At 48.7% G+C, this 19301-nt stretch overlaps 1 non-coding gene across 1 annotated transcript; it reads right to left on the minus strand.

Moving 5' to 3' along the window:
* Positions 1-9854: 9854 nt before the first annotated feature.
* Positions 9855-9990, minus strand: LOC112323027 (U8 small nucleolar RNA). Its single transcript, XR_002976675.2, has one exon. It is a non-coding gene; the product is annotated as a U8 small nucleolar RNA (small nucleolar RNA).
* Positions 9991-19301: the final 9311 nt, after the last annotated feature.

The raw sequence follows: 19301 nt of genomic DNA on the forward strand, positions 1-19301 counted from the left end.
TTTCTTACACTTCTGAATTTTAATGATCCATTTGAACTCTGCCATCAACATTTAATTATTCTAGGAAAAAAAAAGTCCCGGCCATGACTCCCATATGGCATGTTGGCAAACACGCTAGCCCACAGCGGCGCCGGCGCCTCTCCCGGCAGCTCCAGGAAGGGATTTAGTGGAGACTTCTCCCCTGCATGCAAGGCTTTTTTTTTTTTTAATAGTGTTTGCAAATACAGACCAGATGAAGCGTCACAGAAGAGGTTACTAGGATGCTGTTGAAGCACTGTTAGGGACAGATGAATTGGGTTCCAGAACGTCACCGTGGCCTCGGCCCGGTCGTGTTGGCCTGGACGTTCCGTGTTGGGTGCGGAGGGCCTGGGGAGTCAGGTGCCGGTGCAGCTGAATCGCGTTAGCCCCCCCCCGGGCCTGTCTGTGAAGACATGGGGGGAGGGGGGGGGGGGAGGGCAGGGCTCGGAGGTGTTTGCACAAAAATCTGCATCTCAAGTGGTGGGATTTAACGTGGGGACATTTGGACGTGTCCACACAAGCAGTGTGTGTGCTGTTTACGCTTCAAACACTGCACGGATTACATGAGGATTTAGGAATTAAATCATCAGTGTGGCGTGATTCGGGAGGCTCGGAAATGTTGTTAAGGAGGAGGCTACAGTGCGTCAAAACACAGCTCCCCGGTGCAGAGTCCTGCAGCCTGGAACGCAGGCGGGACTTTGCGGAACAGCGGGCAGGGACAGGGGGTGCTGCAGGGCATTGCTGAGCCACAGACATCGCCGACCGGAAAGTGTGGCGTCCCCAAGGGCCAGGGCGAGTAAGACCAGAGCCACACAGCAAGCCAGAAGGAAGTCCAGAGGGACAGTGGTGTGCGTGCCGGGACAGCCGCCCTGGATGTAAATCATGAGCAGTCCTCACTGCTCTCGGGCGGCTCTGTCAGTGCACTGAATGAGCCCCTGGGGACAGGGTCTGGGGCACTGCAGCCAGCGCAGACCGCCCTGGGACCGAAGACCTAATTAGTGAGCACGACCTTTAGCAGGGTTTTTCTAGATAATCTTTGGTATTCTCTTTCAAAGAGAATTCCAGAGAAACACCAAAAAACAAAAACCAGCAAACAAATAAAAATCTACACACCTGAAGGTGAGCTTTTAAAATAGATGTTACTTTGAAAGTAGTAGGTGAGCTGAAAATAGACAATGGACTTTAGCTGGGCAGGTAACAATGCGGGGGGGGGGGGGTACTTAGGGGCAAATGTCATGAGAGAGGTTTGCTTTTGAGGTGTTAGCAAGGCTTAAAGTGGCATGCGTGTAATTCGTGGTGGTGGCCAAAACAAAGCGTTGTCTGCCTGTGGACGCTGGGCGACAGGGAGGGTTTTCGCAGTGGTGTTCAGGAATACTGAATGCCGGACTTCGCAAAATTCCTGGGGATGCACTCGGCTGATAATTGATGCTGTGGAAAAAGTAACAGCAGTGAAACCTGGGCCGCCTTTCAGAAAGGGAGAGAACAGTAGCACCTGAGCCGGGGAGAAGCACCGTGGGACCAAACAGTCTTGCAGCCACAGAGGTGCCGTGAGCTTTGCGGGGAGGTGCACACAGGGCAGGGAGAGGGCTCGGGGACCATTCTGCCGGCCTGCCCACTGATGCCCGGGCCACCTGCCACCACTCACACCGAAAGAGAGTCCCTGCCACAAAGACACCCCATTACCACCAACTGCATTTCTAAATCTCTTCCAATAACAATGTAAAATCCATTCTTAAGCTGCAGTTTAAAAGCACCTCGAGAATTCCTGTTCACGGCCAGGGACCTGCGCCACGGAAGTTTTCTCGTAGGAAACCAGGGGATGTCGGCGGGCTCCAGAAACGGTGCTCGTCCTGCGTGCGCCGTTCCTCTCCATAAATCTGGGCTTCAATTTGTTTTATGCCAAAATAGTTCTACCTTCCGTGAGCCAGGGTGGTGTGCAGGCATATATCAACGTATTCACAGGGATCTTTTTAAAAATCGTCTCCGCTCCTCCGCTCGGGCGAGCAGCTGTGGAGAGCCATTCCCGGCGCCGCTGATGTTGCGTCGCGGTGTGTGTGATGTACGGCTTCTCGGCGGAGGTGCACCCCACACATACAGGATCCTCCCAGAATTGAAAACTCTGCCGCACTAATTGTGGAACAAATTTTCCACCACCCTCTTTGAGAATCCAGCTCTAAGCACCCTCCCATCTATTAAACAGATGGCAGATAAGATTGTAAACATATTTGCTTCATATTGAATAGATAGTTTCTGGCATAATACTAATTAACAAATTAAATGACTGACTCTGTGCATCACATTAGAGTTAAAACCACTTTGTAAGTTTGTCTTGGGTAGTTATTTACTTTGACAATAGCATGCAGTGAAAAACTGTTAAATGTTCTCCCGGCAACATTATGCATCGAGTAGTTCTCTTTCTTAAACTCCATATTTTATTATAATTCATTTGACTTTCATTACAGTCACTCATTACAAAATGTATGTGCATTTAATCCATCTCGGAGGCGGCGTCTTCCTGCAGCCCTCGCACTTCCCGCGTGATTATGGCCCTGGCTCTGGCAGCTCGCGCTCCGCGAGGCGTTCTCGTGCCTGCACCTCGTGTTTCAGGGGGGCTGCTTGGGAACGGGGCCCCACTGCTGGGGATGGGCTCTGTCTTCCGGCTCGCTGCTCCTCTCTGCAGGGGCGATCCACTCCGACGCACTCGGGGCCTCTCTCGGCACCTTCGGCAGGAGCTCCTGGTGCTCCAGGCCCCGTGAGCTCTTCCACGAAATGGGGACAAAAGTACCCCCCCCTCCTGCCACAGGGCTGTCGGGATTGTTGCAGGAAAACATGGGGTGCGTGGCTGGAGGACGCACACCACCTGCACGCAACCCCTGCAGAACGGGGGGGGGGCGATTCATCCCGTTTTGGTGAAGAAATGGGTAAATTACCTAGAATAATCTGTGTGCTCAGAGCCCATATATTCTGTAGGAAATAAATTTTTGCCTGAATTACCGGCCTTCTTCTCTTCAGTTTATATGCTTCTGCAGAAAGAGTATTTCTCCTCCTCCACTTCCTCCTTTTTTTTTTGTAGAGTTTTGTAATAACAACAACAAAAAAGAGCATTTTTTTCAAAATATGCTTTGAAAAGACCACATCCTAAGCTACGCACTGACTAGGAGCAAAACGGGACCTTAATGTTTGGGCAAAATCTGTGTGTGTGAAGGAGCCACCGTGAAGTCCACCCCAGGGTGTCATTTCGGGAGGGATCAGCAAAGACGCCTGAAGGGCGGGTGTCATCAGCAGGTGACTCATCAGCAGTAGACCGTCTCAGGAACACACCGCTCACCTCGTTTGGCACAAATAAGCTGTTATCGGAAGTCGGGAGGAGGCCACGGGTTAACTACAGCTTTTGCCAAGGAGGTCAGCCCCTGTCCCTGTGGGGCTGGGAGGCTCTAAGGCCACCGCTGTCGGTGGGCTCGTGGGGTCGCTCCTGCATGGTTAAGCAGCTCATAGGAAAGCAGCCTCCAGTTTTGTCCCCGTCCGAACCGGTTCACGCTCCTTACATTCAGCACGAAGCGTCCACCTTCAGGCAACACGGCACCCACCAACACCGAGGCCGCGACTCAAACCCACCACGCGCTCACAGTGTTACTTTAAGTTCCAGCCGTTTTACGCACGGACCCCGTTAGACTTGGGAGTGCTCTCAGTCCAAGGTCATTTTCTGCCCACCCTGCATGTCCCTAAGCTGGGACACGACATTGCAGACTTGCAATGGAAGGAACTTCTGCAGACCGGCGGCTCGTGGCAGCGACCCGCTCAGCTGCACACCTGCCCTTCACGACCGTCGTGTTTGTGAAACAATGGAAAAGCACCTTCCAGTGGAAATGATGATTGAATCGTTCACATGTCGTTATTCCGTCCCCTTTTCAGTGCCAAATGCTTTCAGGGCGCTTGCCGTGTGTGTGCTGCTTACTCGGAACCACAGTCCACGCGTGCACTGCGGTGACGGTGACCCCTCTCTCCTCCCAGCTTCTGGAAAGTCTCTAGCAATCAGGGCACACGGATGGGGCCGTAGGGAAGGCAGAGGCTAGCTCGCACGGCAGAAAGGGGCAATGGCAACCGAACAGCCCCACACCGTGGAGACGGGGGGCTGTGGGCAGGACAGGGAGGCCAGCCCCTCCAATCCTGTGGCAGGTCCCCCGCGCCCTGCCTGGCACCCACCAACTCTTCACGCGACGCAGCCTGCTGTGTGGATCAATTCTCAGCTTTTCCGGGTGGGTGTTGGTAACTCCCCCAGCAGGCCTGACCCCGGCGTTCAGCAACAGGATGGAGAAGGCAGGGCCTGCCCGGCGGGGTCCACCACAGTCCTGAAGACATTTGACGTCAGACAGCGCCCTGTGTTTTCCGAGTGTGCCCCCAAGGGGAGTTCTAATAAAATGTAGCTTCAGGTTTGCTTTCAAAGGTGCATTTGGTTAAATAAATAATCGATAGCATTCGTAAACTTCACCAGCCGTCAAGTCCAGAACGCCTCTTCACATCCCCCAGGGGTGACGGTGTCTGGGGTCCAGAGATTCGGGTCTCAGTCACTCGGCTGCTGGTGTTGGCTTTGAACAAACCATGGCCGTGCTGCGTGTGATGGTTTGGTTTCTCCTTAGCGGGTGGATTTCACGGGGAGGGCAGAACGTGTTGGCAGAAGTGAGTTTTCGCCCTGGCTCGGTCCCGATGAGCTGTGTAGTCTCAAGTGAATTACTCCGTCTCCCTGGAAGACCCCATTCTCCCAAATAAAGGGCCCAAGCCTGCTGGCCTGAAGTCCGCCCTGCACGTTTGCCTCCGGAGACTGGAGCTGCGGGCACTGCCCCGCGTCCCAGAGACCCGGCAGCAGTGCAGGTGCCACGCCCGAGCATCTCCCTGCGTCTCGGGCATGTTCGATTTCTTCTCTTGAACGGGTCCGGTGGGCTCGTCGTAAGAAGCACTTAACGTCCTAAGGGTGAGAAGCACGTGTTTATTTCAGTGCAATACAAGAAAACTGTTACTACGGCAAGCGCGTACAGCCTTCTTTGTCCATTCGGTCAGTCTTCTCGTTTTTGGTGGGACCCACAGAAGAACACTCCGCTTTGACACAGTCAGAGGTGAAGTGGCGGAATGTTACGTTCTCCACGTAAGTGGGCGATGCACATAGAAACTGATAATGAATACCAGACGTGTTGACAAATGAACCCCGCTTGGCCAAGTCAGGTATGTGCCATCCATCTACCCACCGCCACCTACGTGTGGGGTAGCCCGATCGCGCGTGCGTTTCCATGTGAAATAATCGCTTCACCTTCGCGTCAGCACAACACAAAATACCACCACAGGTCTGATAATTTCAGAATATTTTAAAACACGCAATGTTAAAAGGATTCGCTTTCAATTAACAAAAATGTCTTTAAATGTGGGCTATTGGAAGTATCCAGTCTACATTTACTTATGAAGCAGTCAGGAAGCAGGGAAGACATTCAGTAATGGGATTCCTAATACTCGTAATGTTTTCAAATAATGCACTGATGATTTTTAAAGAAAATGATAAAGACATTAATTAGCACAGAACTTAGAATTATCCTTCAAATAATATCACTACTTTCAAAGACAAGGTTTTTTGTTTTTTTTTTAAGTAAAACAATTTCCTCAAGATATTATAGTATGTTTATAAACCTGTTCAATTCTCAAATATAGTAAGCAGGCCGATCATACCACCTCTGGGGAAACAATCGACAGCAATTCAGAACTCCAACAGAAAACCCAAGCACAATAAATACATCCATCAGCAGAAGAAGGCACCCGTCTCTCCAGCAGACGCACGGTGCTCCCAAGAAGCATCAGTGTGGATGTCAGGTGCCGGCTTTGAGTAGATTATTGAAGATGATACTTGTGAGTCCCAGAGGAGTGACAGTGATAAGGGATGCTTTTGAATTTAAGGCTTCTCCCTAAGCCACCAGGGAAGTTCTCACATGTAAATACGAGTCGAATGCAAGCGAGCAATTATTTTTTATTTACAGGGAGAAGTGGGAAGAGACGTAATAATTTGAAATATTCATCATTTTAAAGGTGGAATGATTGATTAATTCTGGACAAAACAGCAACAAAACAATTATTTTCGTTAATTCCACCGTAGAACTTTAACTAAGTTAGACCACAGTAAAATAAATGATAAAAATTTAGTTTAAAAAACCTTTCCTAATGTAGAGATCAATACATACAGATAATTTGGTTATTTTGGTGGGTTTGAGGATGCCTGTGTGTGTGTGTTTTCTGAGACATGAAGTGGCCGTTTCCCTGAGCAGACCCGACGCGGTGACCAGGTGGGTCTCCCCCGACTGGAAGCTTAGACAAGATAGGTTCGCAGTCGGGTTCAGCTCCGCTTTCATTCCGTGGAGAACTTACGAGCGAGGATGTCAAATCACAGAAAGGTTAGACATTGTTCCAAACCAGCAGGAAAATGTATTAGGACCCTCTCTGGGGGATAAGTATTTTGAGATTTTCAGAGGAAAAAACGCCAAGTTGACAGGAGAGTGGGAACGGCCGTGTGTGAAGGGGCTGCCCGGACCATTTTTTCTCAGGTCAGCTCACCCGACAAAGGAGGGGCTGTTCCTTTCACGCCTCCGTGTCTCCTCGGGCCGCTGTGACTGTGGGCTGCCTCAGAGCGATGGAATGGAACTAATCTTGTGACAGTGACTTTCTGTCTGTCTCTGTGTCTGTCCACTCGTCCATCTGGCCAGACATAAATTCACATGAGTAATTATGTGTGCATGCCTGAGCATTCCTCTCACGGAGGTTGCCAGCACGGGGATTACTATGGAAACACGCAGGAATGCTAACACGCTGGGTGTGTCTGCTGCACAGCGACTGGCTGCCGCCAGTTCTGCCCGTCTCCCCGGCATCGACCCGGGGACAAGAAACTGAGCTGTCCCTGCCCACACCCGCCCTGACCCCGTGGAAGCGTGGCACCTGCACAACCACCTCGGAGTGTTCCGGAACACACGGAGGCCCGCGGACACTGTCTGGGGGTGCCAGGGCTCACGCTGTCTCTCTCCTGCTGGCCGTCCTTCAGGGTGAGATGTGGCCCATGAGATTCAACAACGATAAGGCACCAGCCGTCCGTGACAGAGGAGGGTGTCCCGCAGCACAGCCCGGGCAGCCACCGGGCTTCCTAGCTGCGTTTACCGCCCGGCGTAAACCTGCAGCCCCTTCTTTATATCACCACTAGCTAATGCTTTATTTCTTCTGCAGTGAGTCTTCTGGAAGCAAGGGTTTAAAGAGCACATATTTCATTTAAAAATTAAGTACTGACTTTCGGTCTTTCAAGAAAGTCAATGGCATATGTGATCTGTCCGAAATATTCAACACCGTGTGTCCTCTCCCGGAGAGGCCACAGCGATGGCATCGACTCTGCCCGGGCCTGGGGGTTCAAGTCCCTGGAAGGCTCCGAACCGCCTTCCGGAACAGTGGCTGGCAGAGCGGTGGGAAGGTGGGGCCCAGAGCCACGGTCTGCGGCTGTGGCCGCATTGAGGACCTGTGCACGTCACTCTGTGAGGTGCAGCTTCCCACGTAGGAAGAACGAGTGTCGTCCTAACGTAACACAGAGTAGTCTTCACTGTAAGGATTTTCTCATATATGTGAAATCAACCCGAAAGCTGTTGGCTGAGGAACAAAAGAAATTTGCCAAGTTAAATTAACACCAGTTTTGTGTTAGTGTCACTAGCTGGTGTAACTATAAATATCGAATTTTCCATAGTTGGTCAATATTCTCATTTGCTTCTTGTGTCAAAACCTCGTGTTCATCCTACAGAAAGTGAAAATTGTAAGGTTTTTGTGAACGCTATGAATTTAAATAAAATTTTAATGTCGAATTATTTGCCTAGGTGGGGATAACAAAAGTGTAAATTTTGGCGGAATAGCATTATGGTAAAAACAATATTTTTATTAAATTATGAAACATTTGAAGCATCAATGTGTCTAAAACCGATTGTTGTTTGTGCTTAACTTACAGTTGCACCCAGGGGAGGTGTAATAATTCTACCAATGGGAATAGAAGTTATACTTCAACAATTTAATAATGTTATCTCGCAGAGGATAGCTGGACTAGAAACATTTTTAGAAAACTAATATTGGGCATGGAAGAAAATTTCAGCACAAGAGTAATACTTTCTGTCTTCACCACCCCTCACCAGCAGGATGCAATAGATTGAGGAGGAAGTGATCCTTGAGGAACCCACCTAAGTGTCCTGTGATGAAATCAAATGTCTTCCAAATAACCCTTCTACATTTTTATTATACTTCGTTAAAAAATATTGACAGGTATTTAATCCAGCCCTTTAATTAAATTTTCGCCGAAACACTTTGGCTTTGGAGGGGAGAGTGAATTCTATTATTGAACAGCTCCACCAACTCACCCCTTTCAAAAAGAAACTTCTTGCCGAGAGGAGACAGAAAAATATCCCCATTAAAAGCAAAGCAACAACTGAACAAATTAAATGCCAAAACTCAAAGAGGGTCCAATATTTAATTTTTAAATTAAAGGTTGTTTTTGGAATATCTCAATTTATAATAAGTATCTTCTAATGAACCTTCTATTACTGATTGGAGTTATTTATATTCTGAATGCAGAAGGAATAAAATTGAGAAAGCCTATAATTTTATATCATCTGAATTTGAAAAAAACTTACTAAAGAATCATTAAAAGAGTACCTTAATTACAGGGCTTTTATTATATTTTGTTATATTTATAAGGGCTATTTTGCCCCTGAATGAAAAATATATACATAGTAATTGAGATAATACAGAGGCTGAAAACTGTAAATATCTCCAAATAAAATAATAGAACTGAGAATATCTTCCACTGAGCAGAATTTTTTTAGCTTACCAACTCTCTCAGTACTTTTAGGCTCTTTCAAAGTAATTACATGAAAAATCCAAAGTAATAAGAGATTGTTTTAAATCTTCAGAATAATATGTAGAAGCAGTTGCACCTAAGAAACCGACTGCATCATGGACATGTCCCAAGAATAGATATAATGCTTGTACTTATTCAATGTATAAGTTGTTAATATAAAGAGGGATTTTAAATAATTCACATTAGCATACCCAGACCTGTTATTTATGTGTTTCAGAAATAATTTCAGTTTTAAAAAAGGTTTGAATAGAACAATTTTACAGATCTGTCAATACAATTAAACCAAGTTGTCAATAAATATCTAGTTTAGTTATGTGTTTTCAGTTTTTTTATCATTTCCTTGACTCCTGGGCCCCGTTTAGGGGAGAAGGTCCCCGGATGTGCACCTTCAGACTCCACCCCGTCCCAACGACTATTTAAAGGACAGCACCTGGAGTGCTGTTTTCAGTTAGGGCCCGGAAAGAAGAAAGAGCCGGCTGCTTCCGCTCTAACCGTGAGAGGGAGTTGGATGCACTACAAAGCCCTGGTTTTCGACATCTGTCGGAGCTAAAGATGCGGAGAAAACCACACAGACTCAACTCGGGAGGTCAATCAGTCCTTTCTGAGCAAGAAAACAGCACTTCTCGTGCAGCGATGAAAGGAAGACAGACCCGCCATGTTTAGGGGGTCAGAAAACCCCAGGAACCTTCCAGAACTTTTCTTGGCCGAGAGTCAACAGCTCGGAAGTTCCCAGTCCCGAGTGACCCTCACTGAACTGCTTCCCAAAGGCCGGGACGCAGGAGAGAGAAGTCACCAAAGTGTAGAAGAGACTTCCCATCACCCCCAAATCTGACGTCCACTCCATAAAGCAGCAAAGGGGCCCAGGTGCATCTGAAAGATGGCAACCGGACTCAAAAATAACCTGTGGAAGGGAAATTCTTTTCTTTTTAGATAGGAGCAATCGGGGTGTTGCAAGTCCTGGTCACGCAGAGTCGACGGTCACGCATCTCACAGACTCCAGTCATCATATTCTAATCGGCTCTCCAGATGGGGAGACAGGAGAGGATTGCCCTACCTGACGATGGAAGAAATTCAAAGTAATTACATGAAAAGTAATTCCTGAGCCTCCTCCACGGCGTCTGAGGCCAGTGCCGATTGCACTCTACCCAGCGCCGGCACAAAGAAAACGACGAGCTCAAGTTCAAGTCCTAGGTGGACCGAGGGCCCCGCACGGCCTGCCAGACGGAACTTGGGTGCTCCGTGTGAGGCTCCACGGTTGTTGCTTCCGCTGCACGAGGCCCGTCGCACAGCGAACACACGAGAGGAGACGTGCAGGGCCGGCAAGTGCTCCCGTGGTCAGGAGAAGGAGCGTCCAGGCAGAGTATTATAAGAAAAGGGCTTTAAAGTTACTCCGATGTGGTGTGAGAAGATGAAGTTTGCCAGCAGGTTAAAACTGTTAAGAACCACAAACGAGAAGACAGAGCAGTATGAACTGTCAGAGCAGACACGAGGGAGGGACAGCGTCCTGGACACAACGCCGGCACAAACGCGACCGCAGGAACCGCGACTAGAGCTCGCGCTCTGCGAGGCAGCGCCCAGCAGGAGAAGGGAGTGGATAAGGCAGAAGAAGTACTTGAAAAAATAAGGGTGACCATTTTTTAAAATATTGATGAAGCAAATGAACCCAGTGATCCAGAAAAATTAATGAAATCCAATCAGATACAAAAATATTAAAACAATAAAATTTTTTTAAATTTACATATAGACAATATTCAGACTGCTGGAAAACAAAGAAAAACTAATAATTTGAAAAACAAAGTCAAAAATAATACAAAAGAAAAGTGCCTTCACATTAGAAAAAAAGGAAAGCAGGAAGATAATAGCTTCACAAATGTAAATGCTAAAAGACTAAAAACAGGAAACTCACACACCAGAGCTGAACATCCAGCAAAATTGTCCTTCAACAAATGATCTTTTTTCAGGGAAAGAAAATTAGAAGATCTTATGAACAGCAGAGCTGCCTTATCAGAAATAATAAGTTCTTCAGGTCAAAGGAACTCTACAGGAAGCACACAAGAGTAGTAAATAACAAATTATTTTTCTGTACTCTTAATTTCTTTAAAAGTCACAAGACTCTTTAAAACAAAAATCTACATTTTGTTTGAAGTGGTACACTTACAAGTCACGATAGCTCCTGAGAAATAAAAGCTGCGTCTTGTAACCTCTGTCTTTGTCAGGCTCCTCCCAAAGGTCACAAAAGTGCCTTTTCTGTCCGAAAAGAAAAAGACATGCAGATTGGAAAGAGAAAAAAGTAGAAGCCTTAGTGTGTGCAGATGACATGAAACTTCAAGAATTAAAATCGGGCAATTTGCACACTCAGAGGTACCAGGGAGGCATGCACACACACATGGGGGCCCAGGTGGGGACCCAGTGAGAAGGTGGCCGTCTGTGAGCCAAAGAGAGGGACCTCGGGAGAATCCCAGCCTGCTGACACCTTGACCTTGGCCTGCTGGCCTCCAGAACCGTGAGAAGCGTGCACTTCTGTTGTTAAGCCCCGCGCCGGCAGTGCTTTGTTGGGCAAGCCTGGCAGACTCCTGCCAGGGGGGACGTGGGACCCCTGTGCCTGCCAGTGGGGTGTGACGTGGGACAGCCACGTGGGAGGCTGCTGGTGGGTATTTTTAAGGCACGAACCCAGCCTGGGTCCCGGCAGTTCCACACCCAGGAAACGCACCTGCTTAGGCAGGAGCGTGTACAGATGGTGACGGAGAGGCGGCGAGCCTGTGAGTGCTGGGCTGAGGACAGTGGCCTGCCTGGGAGGCTGGATGTGGAGAGGCCAGGGGCATGAAGGGGAGAGGGCAGAGCCAAGCCTCGGAGGGGGCTGGCTCCGAGCAGAGGGAGCGTGCAGACACGTCCGTCCGTGGGCCGGGGCTCTGCATCCCAGCAGGTGGGATGCAGACAGTCCCACACCCCAGAGGCCTGTGTGGTCCTTCCGTTCAACCTGTCAGAACTGCAGAACTGAGCTGGTAGTGTGGGCGGCATGCGTGCCCCACTTCGGTGGGGGTCACTGTCAGGACTTAATGTAAAACTGCCCCCCACAAGCTGCCAGGAAACCCAAAGCAACTTAAAATCTGCCCCAGTGACCTCCCAGGGGGGCATCACGGCCGTGCACCCCCCAATGTGCCTGTGACTCAAATCTCTGTGCCGGTGAGAAGTAATACAGGGGCAAACACTTCCTTCCCAACCTCCAGCCTCCTCTCCCCCAACCTCAGAGGAGGCAATTGGCTTTCAAACCCGTGTCCTGAAGATGCAGCAGAGACCCCCCCCCGCATGGGGCTCAGAGCAGCTGTCTCGCTCCTGCCTTTATTCCACCATATTGATCCCAGCCGGTCTCCCTGGACACCAGGTGGCCCCAGACGGTGCTCAGGGCAGAGCAGCGGGAGCCCGAGGTCGCGGCCGTGAGAGCGCGTGCAGTCTGGGCATCTCAGGCCCCGGGCTGCGGCGAAGATCGATGCAGCAGCGGGGGCCTTTGTTTCATCCGTGCGGTTTTCCAGCGTGAGGAACAGCCAGGGCCGCTTGGGGAGGAAAACACTGCGTCGAGCGGGGAGTGAAGGGCCACCTGCGAGGCACAGGGCTGGGCCGCTGCTGATTGCCGGCACCCCCCCTTCTTCACCCCCTCCCGTCCTCGCCACCCTGGCCAGGGCTCTCTGAGCCGAGGAGAAGCTTGCCCAAGGCCAGTGCATCATTTTTCATACACGACCAGAGCAGGGGGCAGTGGTGGCTTTGCAGCGTCCACAGTGGGTGACCAGCGCCGGCCTAGGGCCTCGCGCGAGGCACCCCCGGCTGCGGAACGGCACAGCCTGCCCCAAGCGCGTGGCACGGGGTCTCAGAGTGCACGGAGACGCGCCGCCTCGCAGGGGTGCGCGCGCGCGTGTGCGTGTGCGCGTGTGGGATCAGCTTCCGCACATCTGTCTTTACACAGTTGGACTCCTTCACAAAAGTCACCCTAAGTACCTTAACATATGTAGAGCCAAATTAAAATTACTTTATCAATCTTGCATTTTCAGCTTTCCCATCTTTGGGGTTATTTTCCATCCATGTGTTTCATTATTTCAGCGAAGTCGTCTCGTCTCCCTAAGTGAGAGAATTAAGCCGGTGGAAGCCACGCTGCAGCGGGGTGGGGGCGGGGGCGGGGTGGGGGTGGGGCGAGGGGAGGGAGCGGCAGTTCCAGCGGAGGTTCAGCCTTTGTCCGTGTGCGAATCTGAAGGCTTTGGATAATTTTAATAGCCAAGCGTTTTTCTTTCTCTTTTGTCAGACAATAGATTTTCCCTGAATTGTTTGTTTCCCACAAATTTCTTATGAAATGAAGTGGGATTTTGGATATAAAAGGACCTTCTCGGTTGGATAAAAAAGAACATTCTCTTTCAGATGCAACCATCACCCTTTCAATCCAGCAACGACGCAGCTGACAAGTGCAATTCTTGGATGTTTGAAACACAAGTAACACCAAGGTCAAAGCAAATGCCCAGATAGATAAGGGTGCAAACGCTCTTGTTTTTGCAGCATTTATTTTACTATTTTTGAAGCAGCTTATCACTTCTGCCATGTAAATTCACCATTATCTTTCTTTTATCATTTTTTTCCAAATCTGATGCAAGCAAGAGGTCGCCTGTGCGCCTTGCTCCTTTCCTTCGTATGAAAACCGATTTGGGTGACAATTAAAACCTTAACAAATCGGATGTTCGTCAATGTATGGGCCTGTGACAGTGGAGACCACAGCCGGCTCGCGTGGGTTCCCTCCATCCGTTCAAGTTTCCTTATCTCTCGGTGCCTGTGGTCAGAAGCTCAGAAGCCGTGCTAACTAGCTGAGCATAATTAACCCCTTCCAGGGACGGAGTAATAAAGTCAACAGGAAATGAGAAGTCTGCAGGGAAAATATTTTTCTTTTGGAGAATGTATTTTAAATGGTCAGGAAAGGGTTTTCAAAATGGGTTCTGCAACATGGACCCAGCCGTGTCCGCAGGAGGGGCCCTGACTTCGAGTCCCCGTTCAGCTCCAACCACCCGGACTCAGGGACACAAGCCGGTGCACACAGGCGGCGTCCCCTGTCACGCTGTGGTCTGCTCCCTATGAGAACACACGCCCGTTTCTTTCTCCATGGACCTGGGGGCCACCGCTGACGTTTTTCCGGCGTGTTCCAGTGCGAGCAGTGCCACCCAGGCTCCTGTTCCTGACGACCCGTGACCTGCACGAGGGTTTGTCTGGGACACATGGCTGGGAGCGGAGCAGCAGGATCATGGAAGCAGCCACCTGACGCCCACCCTGTCGCCCGGGGGCCGCCCCAGCCGCCGGGCTTCCCCGGAGAGCCGGTGTTTCCAGGGATCCATCCTCACCAACAAGTAGTGTTGTCAGACTTTTTAACTTTTGCCAATCTGGTGGGTGCAAATGGTATCTCATTATTGTTTTAATTTGCATTTCTTGGATTACTAATGAGGTTAAGCATCTGTTCGTGTGTTTATTTGCCATATTTTTTCCTCTGCTGTGAACCTATTAGGTTGTTTGCCTTTTTATTACTGATTTGGAGAAGATTTTTTTTTTAATTTATGAATTTCGATGATTAATTTTTTGTTAGTTAAAGGCGTTGCGAATCTGTACTCTCGGTTTACAGGTCGTCTTCGCTGTTTTCCTCGGGTATGTTGAGACGCAGAAGTTTGTCGCGTAATGCAGTTGAGTTTCTCGTGTTGTTTTCCGTCTTTTCATCCTCTTCAGGTTGGTGTGCCCTGTGTCCAGGTTAGTGAAATCTCCCCACCTTAAGCTTGTTAAGTTACTATGCTGATTTTTCGTGTGAGAGCTTAAAGTGTGCTGACCCACACTGATGTTCTCGGTTCACTAGAACTGATCCGAGTTTGTGGACGGGTGACCTGGCTTAAAATCCAACCCCCGGATCACGGGCCTGCAACCCCGGTTACTAAACAGCCCATTTCTACTCACTCCTTTGTGACGCCGCCTCTCGCCGGGGCCCAAGTGCGCTTTTCAAAAAGGCAAAGGCTCTTCGCACAGGTGTGCGCAGGGGCCTTTGCTGACGTGTGCGAATCTGGAGGGAGGGACCAGCAAGGCGCGGAGCCGGTTCAAAGGCGGGTGCAAGGGCTGGTGCGAGACCAGCCAGTTGGCTCTGAGGTGACACTTGTGCAGGACGGTTTAGTGCGACTCAGACCTGGTTGGCACCTTGCAGGGCAGCACGACCTTCACCTCGCAGGGTCCTTCTCGAATGGACAGAAGTCACTGCATCTCTTCCAGACAAAATCATCTGCGTTGTATCAGTTTTCTACGAGCACCGCCTCGCCTGATAGGGTCTGAGCCCTCACCAGTAGGAAAGGGGGTAGATGGTGGCCGAGGAGACTAGACTTGGGGCGCTGAGCACGCCACGCACTACGCAGAAGATGTCTTAAAGGGGTGCACACTGAAACTGAGATACCTTTATTGACCCCAGTGAATTCAAGAAAACGTACGAGAAATAGGAAACACACGAGAACCAGAACCCCGTCCCCCCGAGGTCCCTGAGCCTCGCGGGTGACTCTGAGCCGGGCCTTCGCGACCCGAGTGGGCCTCAGACCCACGCGGGAGCAGGCTACTGGCCAGCACCCCCACCGCATCGATTCTGGTGCGAGGCCTGAGAATCTGCATTTTAACAAGCTCCCAGGAGAGGTGGGGCTGCCGGTCCGGGAAGCAGGTCTGGAGGGTCCCCAGGCTAGGACAGCTTTGAGAAAACAGGGGGCCGTCCTTCTGTCCCAAGTCCAACCTGTGGGACTTGGCTGCACACGTCACCTCTCTTTGAGCGCACAGGTCTGTGTCTGCGGCCCTGTGCGCTGGCCCAGTGGCTGTGTCTGTCTCCACAGGCCCGGTCCCCACAGTTCACGGTAAACGCTGATCCACAGGCTGGGGGCCCCCTCACGTCCTCTGCTGTTTGACTCATACTGGGAGTCACGACTGTTCTGGACCCCTTCCCGCCTACAGATTTTGAAATTAGCCTGTGAAAAACCTCGTTGGTATGGCGACTGGGGTAGTACTAAAATTTTTGATAGCTTTGGAGTGATTTATGTATTTTTTCCCAGCAAATATTCTTATTTCTGAACCAGGCATATCTCTTTGTTAATGCCTTTCAACAAGCCTGTTATTTTTCTCCATGAAGTTTTACCTATACTTTGCTAGAGTTATTTTCTAGGTATTTTGTTTGGTTATTTTAAAGAGTATCTTTTTATACAAAAATTACACTGAAATATTTATTTTATTTCTACTTATTGTGAGAACTAGAATACTTTAATTAACCTCTGACTTCACTTTCAGCTTCTTACTTTTTCTTTTTTACGTGATTTCCAAGCATTGCCTTCTTAATTTCTGCTTTGTTGATTTGTTTGGTCATTTGGAAGTTACGTGCCTTGTCTTTTCTTTCTGGAGGAATTCTAGACAATCACCATTCATATCGAACGTTCCAAAGCCTAAAGTTATTTTACTTTACTCTCCTTTTGAATATAAAAAACCTTATCATTTATTTGCTAAATTAAACTTTATTTCTACCAAGTTTTATAACTGCACGAACGAAACATGTTTGTTATCATTCTGTGTTACCGAGGTGTGTTAGACACACACCTATAATTGCCACGTCTTGAACTCCCGCCTCCTCCCTGTCAGACACGCCTCCCGTCTTCCCGGGAACTCCATGGGCTGCTTCCTTGGGAGGATTTGTTAACAGTAAACTCGCTTAAGTTTTTAGTTAATGAGAATGTCTTGATTTTTACCCTTGTTATAGAAAGATGGTTCTGTGGTTGATAGGGGTTCTTTTATTAGCACTTCGAAGATAACTGATTTTTCGGTCTTTGCCACGATGTGTCTAGGTGTGGATTTCCTTTTCCTGGTTTTGTTTTTATCCTTCCAGAGTTGTGTGGGGCCTCCTGCATGTGAGGGTTTTTGCTTTTATCAATTCTGAAAAATTACTATCGCTTGGTGCATTTTTTGTTACATCCTGCTAAAATACTGCTTAGAAATAACCCCCACGTCCTCCACATCAACTGACCCTTGTCCCCCACCTTTCCACCACTGCTGTGCTCCATCCGGGACTTCCTTAAGTCTCTGTTCTAGCCTCCCAGCATGTTCCCTAGTGGGAGCTAATCGGCTATTTAATGCACCCACTGAGTTTTTAATCCCAAATATTGTGTGTGCGTATTGCAGGTATGATGATGATGGTGATGGTGATGATGGTGATGATGGTGATGATTAGACTGATGTGCAGTTTCCCAGCACTATGTGTTGAAAAGACTATTCTAACTCCATTGAATTGACTTGGTTTTCCGGTCCGACATCAATGGACTGTTTTTGTGCGGACCTGTTTCTGGGCTCTGGGTTCTGCTCCATTTGTCTTCATGTCTATTGTTTCACCACCGCCGTGCTACGTTATCACTGTAGCCTTATAGTAAGTCTTGAATTAGGGTCGTTCTGCAACTTTGTTTTCAGGATTACGTTAGCTTCTCTATGTCTTCTGCTGTGTAAAAACTGTTGTTAATACATTAATTTTAGAGAAGTTTTAGAAACAGCAGTCGTTTTTTTAAATTAATAGACTTTATTTTGTAGTGCGGTTTTAAGTTCGGGGAAAATTCAGCAGGAAGTACAGAGAACTTCCATACTGTGTCAGTACGGACTCACCAGTCGAAACAAAGGCAGTATACTCCCCACGAGGTTAGTGGCAGGGAAGCTGTGTGGTGGGGGCAAGGCAGGGGGGATGTGGATGACATACATGCGTATTTGAAATGGGGATAAAAACAGAAAAAAGTTTGGATGAACTTAAACAATAAAGGTCGTCCTGTCTTCTTAGACTTATTGTGGCTGGGGCATGCTCCCAGATCTCCCTCTTGTTTTGGTGAACTTGATAGTTCTGTGGGTTATGGATCGGGTTCCTTGGAGAGCGACCTTCAGGTGGGAAAGACGCAGATTTTAGCTATGCTGCCCGACCCCACACACAGCCCCCCACCAGAGAGGTGCACTTGTTACCACTGACGGGCCCGCATGCACAGCCCAGGCCCTCAGAGTCCCCCGCTCACACTAGGGCTGACTTTCGGCGCTGCGCACTCTGGGTTCGGGCAAATAGATCATGACTCTCGTGCACCGGTACAGATCACGCAGAGTAGTCTCGCTGCCCTAAAACACCATCTTTGCTCTGCCTGTCCACAGCCTCCCCCAATCCACCTTCCTGTCCCAGAAGCCCCAGGGGGGTTTTCTCTGACACTCACTCTGGAAACCTTACCATTAAGGCAGCCCCTCTCTAACTGGGTCCTCTATCCACTGGGAGCCTCCAGCGATTGATTCATCAGGGACCTGCCCTGCTGCCCGGAGCGGTTTCCACTCCCGAGCCTGTGCTCCAGTGAGCTCTGACCCCTCCTCACACAGGCTCAGAGAGAACCTGCCGGTACGACAGGGCAGGCTGCTGAGGTGTCAATATGGAGCTTACTAACTCCGTGGGTCAAGCTGGACACCGGTGACATCCTAACGATATTGAGTGTTCAACACCCCACCCAAATTCTCTCTGCTTATTTAGGTCTTCGATTTCTTTCACCAGTTTTCTATTTTTTCACGTGTAAGTACTGTACATATGTTGTACGATTCATCCTGAACATGTCGTTGTTGGTGCTACTTAAAAGGACACTTTTATTTGAAAGCCCAGTGCTACGCGTGCCTCGTGGGTGACATCACCCTGCCTTTCAGACACTGGTCATGGGAGTCCCCTCTCTGGGCCTGGCTGTTCCTCCTCACGGTTCGTGTGGCTCCCTGGGTGTTGCCAAGTTGATGCCTCTTCGTAAGAATTGTACTTTGTTTTCACTGATTTTCTGTATTCTTGTGCTTTTTTCAATGTCATCGATTTCTTCTTTGATGTTTTTCTTGCTTGAAGCTTAAATATATTTTCTATAATTTTCCAGCTTTTAGATGAAGATTTGAAGTCTGTTTATTTTCTAATCTGCCATTCAATGCTACACACTCTCCTTTAAACCCGGCTTTTGCTGCATCTCGTACATGTTGATAAGATGTGTTTTTATTTTAATTTGATTACATTCTTTAAATTTCCTTTGGGAAATCTTTCACTGACATACATCCTATAGACATATTGTATTTTTTAAAAAATATATATATTTGTACATTTTTTAGCTACATTCCCAGTATTGATTTTTAGTTACTGTTGTGGTCTGTGAACATATACGTTGTGTGATTTCTATTCTTTTTAAAAATATTGTTATGTTTTGTGGCCCAGAGTTCGGCCCAACTTGGTGAATGTTCCACATTCACATGAAAAGCAAATGTGTTCCCCTGTTGTTGGATGGACTATTCCATACATTCCAGCAAGATCAAATTG

Source organism: Desmodus rotundus, chromosome 10, assembly GCF_022682495.2.
Source record: "Desmodus rotundus isolate HL8 chromosome 10, HLdesRot8A.1, whole genome shotgun sequence".
In the NCBI taxonomy this organism is placed as follows: domain Eukaryota; kingdom Metazoa; phylum Chordata; class Mammalia; order Chiroptera; family Phyllostomidae; genus Desmodus; species Desmodus rotundus.